The 14,325-nt window shown below is 38.6% G+C and overlaps 1 protein-coding gene across 3 annotated transcripts in view; it reads left to right on the top strand.

The window, feature by feature from the left end:
- The first annotated feature begins 1,217 nt into the window (after positions 1-1,217).
- RpL8 (ribosomal protein L8) overlaps positions 1,218-14,325 on the top strand; it is a 51,783-nt gene continuing 38,675 nt past the window's right edge. The window contains exon 1 of one of the 3 annotated variants that reach the window (XM_081769363.1): positions 1,218-1,352. The gene's annotated coding sequence lies outside the window, so the exon portion shown is untranslated. Of the gene's footprint in view, positions 1,359-1,493; positions 1,639-14,325 lie in introns of those variants that run through there. The other 2 variants (XM_081769365.1, XM_081769364.1) reach the window with 2 other exon arrangements.

The following is a 14,325-nucleotide window of genomic DNA, read 5'->3' as shown; positions in this document are numbered from 1 at the left end:
CTTTTCTTTGTGTCCAGCTGGAGACGGGAGTGGAGGGGAACTTCGTGGTAAATTGGAAGTATATATTCGCCACTCAAAAACAAGGCCAATATGATTCCCTTTCGTGAGTTCTTTCGTTCACTACCAGTTTTGACTGCATTTTTTGATTCCTTCGTTCCACATCCACTTCTGACTCTATTTGTGAAGCCCCTCGTTCCTCGTTTTCTGTAGTAGTTTGTACGACAATGTTGAGAAAATGAAGGAAAGTTTGATTCCATGATTCCTTCGTTCACGCCACTCTTTGTTTTGTTTAGGAGTTGGCGGGGCGAGAGGAAGGAATGGTCGTGGGAACTTCGTTAATTTCGCAGCAAAACGGAAGTGTTCAACCGAAGATGTTCAGCCAGTGTCTCTTCCATTTGCCAAAGGCGATACACATGCTGCTTTGCAGTGCATACTCGTTCCTTTCAAGTTTGATTCCTTTCAAGGATTCGTTCCATTCGTTCTCAGAAAGGATTCGTTCCAAAGGAACGACTCGTTCGCGAACGACACATCTCTAGTAAGAAGAAAAGGAAGCAGTGTTGCCAATTTAGCGACTTTGTCGCTAGAACTAACGACTTTTGGAAGTGTCTAACGACAAAAATTTTTATTTAGCGCCTAGCGACAAATCTAGCGACATTTAGGAATTCAAATATTTTGTTCTATATTTATATTAAAGTTTTCAAAATTTTGCAGTTTCTGATACTAATAATTACTTTTACACACTCGGTTACACTACTGCTATGAGCGACTTACCTCGTTGGATTCATCGCTGCTATAAGGATTATGCCCTTCTTCACTGCGGTTCGGAAATCCGGGAATTTCCCGTATCTAACTAGTTGCGTAATAGCTGGTAACCTCTTCCATTGCACAGTGCGTACAGTGACAGTGACGTTGGAGAACGTTGTGCTTTTCTGGTTCAGTGTAGTGCGTGTGATTTATATATTAATTTAACTGCGGTTGTTCTTAATATAAATTATACAGAAATTTCGTGAGGTGAGTTCGGTGAATTGTTCCAATACGAAAGCAAAATGAATTTCCCAACCCCTCCAAAAAATATAATCTTACTCTATAAGAAGAAATGGAAAAAAGTGATCCAAAATTTCAAGTTCTGTATTTGCAAACTTTTAATGCTATAGACTTCCATTGTACATGAAAAATATTTAAATTATTTTAATTCCTTTGTAAAATTATATAGCGACTTTTTTAGTGACTTGGCAGGAGGCGTTTAGCGACTTCTAGCGACTTTAGAGTACTAAACTAGCGACATTTCACACTGGCGAGTTGGCAACAGTGAAAGGAAGATCTTCTTGACGTGAAAGGATTTAGTGAAACAGGTAAAGGTATTTGAGTAAATTTGAATATCGTTGTTCATCGCTTGATTTATTTGAATGAAACTTATTTTTAGGCTCTCCAAAATCAAATTTGTGACAGTAAAAAGTATGTATTAGAAAAAAAGTCAGATTTGTGAGCTCTATTACGTAGAAAATGTGCTAAGTACAGCGGCGTGGTAAAGTGTACAAATATTCAGTCGAGACGGTAATTTAAGAAATAACTTGTTCCTACGATTAAATAATATGGTCTTAGGTATCAAACAGTGACAGATTAAGTGAGCTACCGTAGGTACGTATGTATAAACATGAAAAGTAACGGGGGAAGAGTATTAGAATAATGTAAATTCGTACCCTTATTTTGCGTTTAAGTGTGGGAATGCTCTGCAGAACTACACGGAGCGTTACATTATATTTGTATTTTGGCATGTGAAGGTTCGCTTTCGTATGAGGATAATATGCTTTTAACGTTAGTGGTGAAATATTTTTAAATCCAGTGGGCCGAAATTGTATTTTGTAGTGAAGACGTTCAGAGCATTAGTCACGGCGAAACTTTCTCTGTGATATGAACCCTCTTTGGAATATTTACTCAGGCCTAACCAGCTTTTCAACGTGATAATGATGCCTTAGTTTAGATTTCGTTCAGTTAGTACATAAACCTGGCGTGGCGGTTTTTTTTTTTTTTTTTTTTTACTGAATTTATGGTATTCTGAACATTATGAGGGGGCCGCGGTGGCTCAGTGGTAGAGCGTTCACCTCTGGTGCTAGGGGTCTCGGGTTCAAACCCTGCTCCCGCCAAGTGAACTTTGTGGTGGACGAACACCGTGTGCGTGGGTTTTCTCGGGGTTCTCCCGTTTCCTCCCACTTTCTTCATTCCACCATTTCATTCATTACTCATTATCACCGTCTCCTTTAGCCTAACCGGCATAACCGTGGGACGTAAAACTCAAAATTTCATTTCATTTTTTTTCTGAACATTATGAGGGGCGAGAAAGTTGACTGTGTGGTAGTTTTTCACGATCGGATTCAGTGTAAAACCTATACTGGTAACGTTGATGGTTGTGTTTTGAACCCCTTGCTCATATTAGAAAAACTGCGGTGAGCCGTCGTGGTTATATGGTTAGCATACTGACCTCTTGGTGCGGGAGAGCCAGGCTCGATTCTTGCGTGTGTTCTGGATCTGCATATGGGTCTTGTTACCTTTCTCCTAATACGGACGCTGAACTCGAACCAGCGAGAGAAGCGTGATGCTTATTAATGAGCTGTCTAGTGAAATTTGGTTACTTTACTCTTCAAGTGACAGGGAATAACCCTTTGCAGCAACAGACTGCACGTTACAGGTTTACTTTGTGCTGCTCACCGGTCTCCAAGTGTTCGTGCAGATTTCCTATACGGGTCCATACACAAATGCATGATAGACGTCTTTCTTTCTCTGCATTTTCTTCAGGGATCACTTTTGAAGTGTGCTGTTTTGTGGTAGCAATCAGTGTTGGACGTAAAACTACAAGCTACTTTAATATAATGTTAGTTGTAATTTATCATACGGTATATATTTCAAAATTACACATTTATTTGGGGTTAAGTTCCAAAGTTGGGCGTCCGTTTCCATGAAAATTTTTAAAATTTACAGGAAAGATATGGATAATTTAATTGTTTGTGTGCTTGATAATATATAAGGGTCTTGAGAAAAATCTGTTTGTGTTATATATAAGCGGTTATAAACATGGGACTATACGGCGAGCGGAGGGAACTACTTGGCGCAAGGTAACCGAACAGTTGCATTGTGGGAAAGTAACGAGCATTTATGTTATCAACATGGCGGATGTACAAGGGCAATGAAGTAACAGTTTTAACATTTGTGAAGCAATACGTTGATAACGAGCAAAATCTTTTAAAAGGTTGTGAAGAGTACGGATTAATGAACCTAATAACAAATCGCAGAAAATGTGGAAAGGAGATAACAGCGAAAAAACGTGGCGCAAACGGACGCCCAACTTCGGAATAAATGCCTTTATTTGTAATTGCCTTATGTGAGAATAGATGATATCGCCTTCGACTTTAATTTCTGTTTCCATTATTAACACACTATTATATTAAAACATTAAAAATTTTGGGTAAACTTTACGAGAGACACTCCAGTGTCGTCCTCCGCATCAATAAGTAGTTCTTGTTTCACTTTTGGTTATAGTGTTAGCTATTAACAGATGGCGTTATTAGTTTAGCTGCAGCTGGCTAGGTATCGTCTGAGTTTGTCATTACGTAGAGCGCAAGCACATGTTCTGGTGTGTTATGTATAGTAGAGCGCGGTTGTTCATTTTGTTTTCTATTGGTGCTATGTTACGGAAAGTCGCCAAAGTAATTGAACATGATTTTGACCTTACATATTTTTTTTTTCTTGCTTGAATTTTTATGTATGATGCGGATTTTTCGATTGCCGATTTCATTCTTCATTTTAATATTGTGGTAAGTAGTCTTGTTTACGGTACTTTTGTGTATTACAATTTTGGGTTGAATGGGAGTATATTACGTGAATGTGATTAGTTTTCTCTTAAATTATGTGGGAAGTTGGGTGGCTTGTTCCCCCCCCCCCATTTGTTAATTGGGATACAGCTGAGCGTGCTTTGTAAACTTTAGCCCCGGGGATAAACTTTATAATACGCGCTCCATTGGAAAGGATGTTATGTAGAACATTGAGTTAGAGCTGGAGCGGGTTTGGTAAACTTAAACCCCGGGGGATAAACTTTATAATACACGCTCCAGTTTCTCTGTAGGTATCAGAAAGCATGTGTAGTTTACATTTTTTTGGGTTAACTTTACAACGTCCGCTCCAGCAGGTATACTCACTCAGAAACTAGAAATTACACACTAATAATTTTATGAAAATGAATCAAAACTTACTTAACCGTAAGGTAACCCATTCCTAACCCCTACCCTACTCTACTCTACTATACTTTTTAATAGGGCCCTAGTTATCGATGCGCGGCTGGAGTGTGTCTTGTGAAGTTTACCTTTTTTATGTCTTGGTGAGCATGTTTTTGTTTTATATATGGCGGTGTGTGTCTTCGATCAAAAATAGTCCCAATGCGCGAGGGTACTATTTACGCCATTGTGTTATAACTGGAGCGGGCTTTGTATAGTTCATCCAAAATTTCATCTGTAAATTTTACAAATCTATGGATCCGTATAGTAAATCTGCACCTCCACTCTAAAAACACAGCGTTATAGAGTGTGAGCAGTTTAAATTTATTAAATCATTCAAGTGTGTGTACATTGTGACGAAAGGAAACAAGTGGTTTTCTGCCTGGCGTGCATGGTTTTAAATTCTTGAATAAATAGAAAAATGTTATCAAATCTGTAGTCATGTGGTATGGGCAATCGCTCCTAAATTGTTGTAAACACTAAGCAAAATAAGGTGCAGTTTAGTATTCGGAGGAGCCCTTGTTAATCTATTGCCCTTCAAAGCACTACGTCATAACTGCCCTCGTTAGGGGTTTACTTTTATTGAATGAGAAAGGTACCCTTCAGTTACATATCTATCTTACGTACCCTAGGAGATTGCATTGTGTATTAACGTGTCGGGAACTTTTAGAAACTTTTCTGCATTAGTCAGGGCATTTTCATTCGAAAGTAACCAAATAGGATGTTTAGTTACTGATTAAGTAACTCATAATAATGTATAAGCGTACTATTTTAACTGCGTCTAATTCACTATTAACTGTGCTGTTTCGGTGTTCCCTGTCACGTTCTTCAGTAATCACCTCACTTCTTAGGATCCCCTCTTGTAGAACTTGCATTAGGGTGGAGGCACTGGTTATGGGCACTTTTAGGACTTTTCTTTTTCATTATTTTTCTTTTGTAAAGGATATTGCCACTGAACTCTTGTGAATGCGTTTTTCATGTTAAATCGTTATCTACGAGGTGCATTTAAGTTACGTCATCTCCAGTTTTTTCTCAGGTGTGGTAACATAGAAACTTGCAGTTTATTTAAAATACGCAAGCTCTCGTTGTCAGTGCGTGATAGGGGGGCAACACCGTACAGCGCACGAAGCTCTAGCAGCAGCAATGAGTGTAAGGACTGTTTACGATACTTACAGTGCTCGTGAAATGGCATTTTCATTACAAGAACAGCGTATAATCATTTGTTTTCTTCATTTGCGTGGTGTATTGGGTAAGGATTGCTCCGAAAACATATGCAGCATCATTTTTCCTGCACTGCTGCTTTTCTTTTCTTTTTTTTTTTTTTTTTTCTTTCTTTCTTTGAATTTGTGCTTCCATTAAGTAGACCGGCGCTTCGATTCACGACTGGAAAAACTGCATCCATTGTCACAATCAACAAAACAGTCCCTCTCATTCATGCTGTCAACATACCACGCGTGCAACCTTGTGGTTGCCCGTCGGCATTCCTAGCATCCACCTGGAGGACACTTTTCGCATTTTCAGGTCTTTATGCAGGATTGTGTGCACACATCCCACGGAGAGGACAACTTTGGAGGCGATATGTCCCACACACATTCGGCAATCGAATGATTACACACTGTTCTTGTACTGCAAACGTCTCCGGTTTGCGAGTATCGTATCAGAAGGTGGAAAAGTGAAAAGATACATCATCCTGTTGCCCGAAGGGGAAGTTGAATTTCACCAGCAGAAGTTGTCCAGCCAAACTCTGTAAAAGGAATTACTTGCAGGAACTTCGAAGGGCAAGGAACGTAAAATTTAATTTGTCTGACCAAGATCTCGGGAACAGTGCGAGAATATTCAGATTCACAACGTACTGTTATGCGCAATAAAAATTGCACGTATACTTTAACTCACGAATTTTCGCATTTATCCCATTGTCCATACGTTTATGTGTAAAATCCAGTTATCAGTAAGTGGGGATAATAGAAAGCAATCCACCTAAGGAGGTATTTCCAAAAAGTATAATAAAAAAAATATATGCATAAAACGAAATTATGCTCGGTTTTGTGTATACTGGCAATCATGCTTTCGAGGGATTTTTTGCAGTAGCAGAGTACGATTGCGGAGGGAATTCAGTAGGGGTGTCGGGGAGTTGGATCAAGGAACTGGATAGTGGAGTAAATTGATGTAAACCTAGTGTGTAGATTGTCTGCCAAATATAAATTAGCTTCTGTAACCAAGATGTCGTACGGAAATATATAAACAAACAGGAAATCTCTTGCCTTGAGGCTGGAAGTGGAATGCGCTATGGATATCAGCATTTATTTGTTAAGAAAATGAGAACAAGCGAAAAGTAGTTTCCGTGGTTAGGTGGGTAGCGTGGTGGATTAGTACTTCTTACTTTTTTGACACTAGATCGAATTTGTGTGTGTGTGTGTACAAAACATTATAATTTTCATTTTAATAAGAACCAGGGTGTAAAAAATTTTTTGGCGATTTATATATATATAGGGTGAGCACAGAAACAGTCCCAGGTTTCAAATTAATGTAAATTTAATATGCGAAGGAATATTTTGCTGAAATTTTGAACAGTGATACATAAACTCAAAAAGTTTTTGTAGCAATAATTGAATTCACAAACACTCGATATGCGCGCCACCTGTAACGCAGGAAATATCGGGGCGGTAATCTAGCTCCAACTACACGTTGGGAAGCATATCCGGTGTGATGGAGTTGACAGCATCGCTGATGCGGTCTTGGAGATCGTTCAGAGTTGCGGGTAGTAGAGGTGCATACACTGTGTCCTTCAGAAATCCCCACAAAACGACGTCCCAAACAGTGAGGTCAGGTGACCTTGAAGGCCACTTGCAAAGAACTTGATCATTGACTTCAGAGCGCCCTATCCATCGGTTTGGGAGGTTCTCGTTTGGAAACCTGTGTACATCACGATGCCAGTGTGGCGGCGCTGAAGTCGTCTATCTCTGCATTACTAAGTGGCGGAATCAACCAGTTACGTAGCAATCCTAAGTAACTTTCACCTGTAATTGTTTGTTCCTGAAAGAAGAACGGACCGTGCACCCGACGCTCTCCTACTGCACAAAAACCATTGATTTTCGGCGAGTCACGTTCCACATTTACAGTTGCATGAGGATTCTGGGTTCCCCATATCCTTACATTGTGTCTATTCACCTTTCCACTTAAGTGAAATGTCGCCTCATCGCTGAAAATGGTCTTCTTCGTTCTCCATGAAATTTTGCAGTCTCACAGAAGTCATGGCGCTTTAATTTGTCTTGTGGGTGTAACTTCTGAACCAACTCCAGTCGGTACGGGTAACACCGCAAACGCTTGCGTAAGATCTTGCTTACTGTTGTTTGTGACATCTGCAACTCTCTGCTAGCTTTACGTGGAGACTTATGTGGGCTGTGTACGAAGGCTGCTCTTACGCGCTCCACAGTTTCCTCAGAGACTGGACGTCGCCCTGAATATCCTTTTCTTTGATCACAAATGCACCCCGTCTCAATGAACGTTCTATGCCACTTCACAATGGATTTGTGTGTGGGTGGATCAGCATTAAATTGTCGTTTGAAATCACGCTGCACTCTCACAAAACTGCTTGTTTTTGCAAATTGTAAAACGCACCAGCTTCGTTGCTGTGGGGTGAACGCCGTTTTCGATGTTACTGCCCTCTAGCTGCCCTGGTCAGAACTATGATTCTGAAAAGATGGATTGGAAAATACTTTGAGTTTACTGAGCTCTGTACAAAATTTCATGTAAATATTCAATTAAATTTTAATTATATGGCACTTTAAAACCAGGTACTGTTTCTGTGCTCACGCTGTACATATATATATAAGGGTGGTCCTTATTTATATGGGCAAAAATAAATTTAGGAATTTCCTTGGACTCACCCCCTAAAATGGTTCCATATGGGACAAAATTAAGCCAGGAGAAAAATTAGATCCATGGAATAATTTTAAATGGTGCCCCAAACGACCTAAAATTTTGAATGCGTTTACAATACATAGTATATGGGGGAAAGCTGGAATAAACTCTTGTAATTTACAAACGGCTTAAGGGAATGGAAAGATATCTTGGATAATGGAACTAGAGAAAATGACCAACCTAATTTTGTATAGCATTATTATGGCGGCCATCTTGAATTCAGGTCAAAATTTTCAAATAGGAAGAGGGTCATGTTACATATTTTGAGGTGGCGTTTTTCCAGAAGCACAAACCTCGTATTATTTTCAAGCTACCAGTAATCTTGTAAGAGTTATTACGTGTGAAAAACGAAATGCTTCGATGTAATGTTATTTTATTGTAGTTATGGACCACAGATTTGTAAGAATTTTGGAAGTATTTTACACAAACTGCTAGAGAAAGTTAAATCTTTGTTTCCCCATGAACTACCAATAAGTTTTTCCATCAAGATGATTCATAGACCATTATGAGGAAAAAGAAAAAAAAACATGGAAGAAATTGAAATATCGCTTATTTATGTAGTACTGTAGCTTTAGGGTAAGTTTTCAATCTTATATACTACACAGTTCACTTTTGTCACATCTAGGAAAAAATTATCTGAGAATTCACTATATGCAAAATAAATTTTTCTGATACTCATTTTTCGTAAAAACGATGTTGTAATCTTCTGTTAGTTTCACTCCCCTTTCTGCTGCATCGTTTATTACGGAGATGAATTTAACTATTGTCTTTCCTTGAAGATAGTCATTGTTATCTGACCATGAAATCGGATCACACTCAAGAAACCCTTTGGGTATTTTAAATCTCACGAGAAAAAATTGTTTGTATCAGAATCACTTATTTCTCTTTTCGCAAGGATTTTTATGTTATCCTTGCGTCAAGCCTCTTTGCTGCTTCACGGTCTCTCCTTACAGTTTTAATTCTTTCAACCAATTTTTGTTTTTCCACTATGTTAACTTTATCATCAAAAAACTCCAATGCTACGTATTTCTCCTTCAAGTACCAGAGATGCTGAGAAAATTTAGAAAGAGCCATTTCAGATAATTCATTATCTATTTGCCTATAACTGTACAAAGCTCTCAAAAATTGCAGGTCTTGTAATGGTGAATGGGATACTTGATCACATTTAAATCAAGCTTGGACATATAGTCGTATCAGAAAAATTCATGCATTCCGAAGACCCGTTTCTATTTGCTTCGTTAAACGAAAATGTTGGCGAAAGAGAAATATTTTTAAACAGTATATTGCTTTTCCCATCTACCTTGCATGGTGAATTGCTCCAGGCAAACGAAAGAAAACTTCGAGGAGGTAGGCCATCCAAGAATGTCAGTTCTAAAAGTTTACTGTAATCTTCTCTGCGGTGTCCTGCTTCTACAAGTTTGATAGCAAAATTCAATACTTCATTTCTTACATCTGAAATGTTGTTCCTTACGTCATTATCATCATCAATTCTGGAATAAAGTTAGTACAATCTATTTTAGACCAATCGTTCTGAAAATGCTTAAATAGGGGAACGTCCGGTCCAGATGCAAACGAAACACAACACTTTTCAAATACACATTTTAAAACCAATTCATAAATGTAGTGTCTACAAGGAAGGTATAAAAGATCATTTTGGAGCATTTGCTCTAGCAGAATGAAAGTACCGTTCACATGACACATATTGCAGGGAATAGTGTGACAACAAACTGCCTGCACGAACTTAACCAAGTTCCATTCTTCAAGCTAATGAACTGTAGTAGAAATATGTTCGTTCTCCTCTTCATAATGATAAACTGAGAACACCAATTAGCCTCTCATGAGCATCTCCTGTAATAAATTTTGATAATCCGTCGATAGTCTCTCTACCAGTCAAATCCGGCAATAGTTTTCCGTCTCATTGCACAACTAACGCACTTGATGCACTCCGAAATGGTCTTTGTGGTCTTATGCAACTTCGCTACGGATTTTCTCTCAGCATAGATGCATATTTATTACTAGTTCCTTTACATTATGGCCTAATGTTTCTGCCGTCGCTGTCAGAATATGTATTCTTGTTCTATCAGTGGACTTGTATCGATCAAGAGCAGCAACCTGTCTTGGAGTTTTAAAATTAGTTATTTCCCTTTTACATCTCTTGCAGGGGCCGGGCGCACACAGGCACATATTTACATTTTATCTTACATACTCAACTGGGTTTTCCTCTTCGTTTCTTGAAATGCTTACCTCCGTGTATTTTGGTGTAAAATTCATACAAACCATTTTCAGAAGTGCATTTTTCTTTTGCTTTCCTCTTTCTAATGAAGCCGCGCATATCCGTCTTGTTCTTTTCGAGCCAAACTCATGTCTTTACATTTAGTTGTGTAAGAATTATTATTTGAGAAAAATATAAATATTTTCACAGGTAATAATTCTTAAACGACTAAAGCTATCTTTAAAATAGTGCCAGATTTGTGTTTCGAAACGCCACCTCAAAACGATATATCACATGACCCTCTTCCTATTTGAAAATTTTGATCTGAATCAAAAATGCGGATTTCAAGATGGCCGCTGTGACAATACAGGGTTTTCATAAAGTATGGACGGATTTAATTCGCTTATAATTTACATAAAAATGCTCATATTGAAATCAAATAAAGTGCAAACGGTAGCGGAAGGATTAAATTTTTACCTGTAATATGCACCAGCTCAGTTCATTCACCGCCACACCTCCAACTGGGTGCCATTTACGTCCACACATTCGCGTAGGCGGCGCTGGAATCCACTCACAGCGTTCCGCCGTGTTTGATCCGAAATGCCAGCCACAGACGCCCTGATTTTGTCCTTTAAGTTCTCCAATCCACTTGGCTTCTTTGCATAAACTTCTGTTTTCACATGACCCCAAAGCCAGAAGTCGCAGGGGGTAAGGTCGGGTGATCTTGGCGGCCAAGCGGTCGGGCCACTGCGGCCAATCCATCGGTTAGGGAATTTCTCGTCAAGGAACTGTCTCACCTTGATTGCATAGTGAGGGGGTGCCCCGTCCTGTTGGAACACGATGTCGTTCTGGATTCCACGTGCCTCCAGTTCCGGAATGAGGTATTTCTGCAACATATCCAGGTACGAATCTCCATTCACGGTCTCCTCTTCAAAAATGAACGGTCCAATCAGATGATCATAGGACACAGCGCACCAAACGTTCACTTTAGGGCTATCTCTTATGTGTCTCAAATTCCTTTGGGTTTTCCGTGCCCCAAACGCGACAGTTGTGTCGGTTAACCTTTCCAGAGACATGGAAGGTTGCCTCATCTGAGAGCATGATGGCTGAAAGGAGAACGTCGCCATGTTCCAACTGCTTGAGCATTGCGTCAGAGAAGTTGAATCGGATGTCCAAATCTTCATCATGCAGATCCTGGACTATCTTGATTTTGTAACCTTTGGCCTTGATCGTCTTCTTGGCTATCTTAAACACGGTTGTCTGTGGAATTCCGAGTTCCATGGACCGTCTAGGAATCGACTTCTGTGGGCTGTTGATGATGCTTTCCCTTACCCTGCTCACTGTTGCAGGCGATGTTGGCGGCCTCCCACTTCGAGGACGCTTCCTGTCTCCAAGAACTTAGCATGCCACTTTCGGATTGCACTCTCAGTCGGTGCCGGCTTTTTGAACCCTTTGGTGAACTTTCGACACACCAGAATTGGTGATTTTAGTTCTGCGTACCACAGAACACATTGCGCTTTCTCTTTCACCGACGCCATCTTTGATACGGTAAAAAAAAAAATAGTCTTCTCGGAGGAGTTTTTCATTTATTTATTTATTTAAAAGACACACACACCAATACAGCTTACAACTTACTTTTAACAGTCAACATTGAAACAACAATGGATGGAATTTGGTAAGAAACTGACCCTTGCCCTCCCTCTCTCAACGTGTTCAGAGTTGCCGCTTATCTAACAGTGTTGCCAACTAAAAATTTAATCCTTCCGCTACCGTTTGCACTTTATTTGATTTCATTATGAGCATTTTTGTGAAAATTATAAGCAAATTAAATCCGTCCAGACTTTATGAAAACCCTGTACTATACAACATTAGGTGTGTTTCTTCCTCTAGTTCCATTATCCAGGGTATTTTTGCGTTCCCTTAAGCCGTTTCTAAATTACAAGATTTTATTCCAGATTTTTCCCATATATTATGTACTGTAATCGGATTCAAAATTTTAGGTCGCTTGGGGCACCATTTAATATTATTCAATGAAGTTAATTTTTCTCCTTCCTTAATTTAGTCCCATATGGAACCATTTTAGGGGGTGAGTCCAAAGAAATTAGGAAATCGCAAATTAAGGACCACCCAAATATATATATATATATATTCAAATCTTTCTTCTCGTATAATACAAGTCGCGAACTGAAGAAAAAGCATTAGGAATTAGTATTAAATGCTAATTATGCCATTTATTTGAAAGTATTGGAGTTGAATTATCCCCAATCGTTAACCTATATTGATCCCAAACAATGTTTCTTAACCCTTTCAAATTATGTATCTTTTTAAAGATAAATTATAGACTTTGTCAAGCAGCTACAGCATCATCCCTATTTATCCTAAGATCATGATACATACATCACTCTTTTTAGAATAGAACAGCTTTTGAAACTGTAACATTCACATTTCCCTATCATGTCCCTGAAGCTGGAAATTTTGAGAGTAATCTGCATTTTTTTCAACTTATATAATTTTGATCCTCTCTGGATTCCCGTGTGAACGCACAGATCTCAAAATAAACTTGGAAATAGTAAGGGATGTACTAAATTTCAAGCTTCTACCTTGAGTAGTAAGGGTGAGGAAACTATTTAACAATGACCTAAGAACATTCTCAAAAATATATTTTTTTAATTTTTACCTCTGTGGACACCTCCCCGTTTTAAGGCAGAGATCTGAAAAATACTGAGGGATGCACTGAGTAAATGTGCAAAATTTCAATCTTGTAGGTGCAAAAGTGAGCCCACGAAAAATATTCCCCAAATACCCCAGATTCCCGTATAAAACAGGATCTCAGGTAACTTGCCTGAGACATCCCTATTTATCCTACGAGCATAGTGCGTACATCATTTTCTTAAGAATAGAAAAACAGCCTTTCAAACGGTACCATTCATATGTCTCCATCTGAGGCGGGACAATCACGAAAAAAGTTATTTTTGTTAAAAATATCCTTTTTTTTTTAAATATATATATATATTTGCCCCTCTGGATCCCGCGATTTCCACGCAGAGATCTGAAAACATCTGAAAATTATTAAGGGGTGCACTGAATGTGTGTGCAAAATTTCAGTCTTCTGAATGCAAAATGTAACCCTCCAAAAAATAATAATGATACCCATAACAAAAAGTCTCTCTAAATTTATGACGTCATCACACACTATGCCTCAACGCAGAAAGGCGTGAAAGCATATGTAACGTGTTCTAAAATGCCTCCAGTCTTGAAGAAAACTAAGTAAATAGCCTTATTGGTACTTTTTAATCGAATAATGAAGATTCTACCCTATCTCCTAAAAATAGGTGATATAATTTAAAATGTTACGCATTAAGGAAAAAATACAGCAACGTTTATCAAAACGACACTTTTTTGGAGAAAAAAAAAAGTTACTGGTATTCGGCAGGAGCCTATTTTTAAAAACTCAGAACTAGCTTGCGGCATGAAATTCATAAATTTCGCCTCAAGTTATACAATTAACATTTTTGGGGGGAGGGGAGAAAGGATAGGACCCCTCTAAATACGCCCTATTATCTGGGAACAGACACGCACAAAAAAGTTTCCGTATTAAATCTCGATGGTGATTTCCCCGTTGGAATAATTAACGATTTTAAAACCCAAACCCAATGTTACGAAAAGAAGAAAGCAGGATTGCTCCGTTACCTATTTCAAACGGGATTTTCCCTCATCCTCTGCATGACACTTGTTTTCATACTGAGTCACTTCCATAATCGAAATAACAGAACAGAAACAGACATCTTAGTACCAAACGTGATTTATCGTGATGAAATGGACTAGTTTGCCATTATTTAAAAAAAAAAAAAAAAAAAAAAAAAAAAAGCAAATTATTGAAGTTGGTTTCTCTTTAGGTTTTAGCTAAAAAAATTTTTTTTTTTTCTT

Source organism: Thermobia domestica, chromosome 8 (assembly GCF_964235325.1).
Source record: "Thermobia domestica chromosome 8, izTheDome1.hap1.1, whole genome shotgun sequence".
In the NCBI taxonomy this organism is placed as follows: Eukaryota; Metazoa; Arthropoda; class Insecta; order Zygentoma; family Lepismatidae; genus Thermobia; species Thermobia domestica.
The sequence above is the reverse complement of the archived record's forward strand: the minus strand, read 5'-3'. Positions and strand labels throughout refer to the sequence as shown.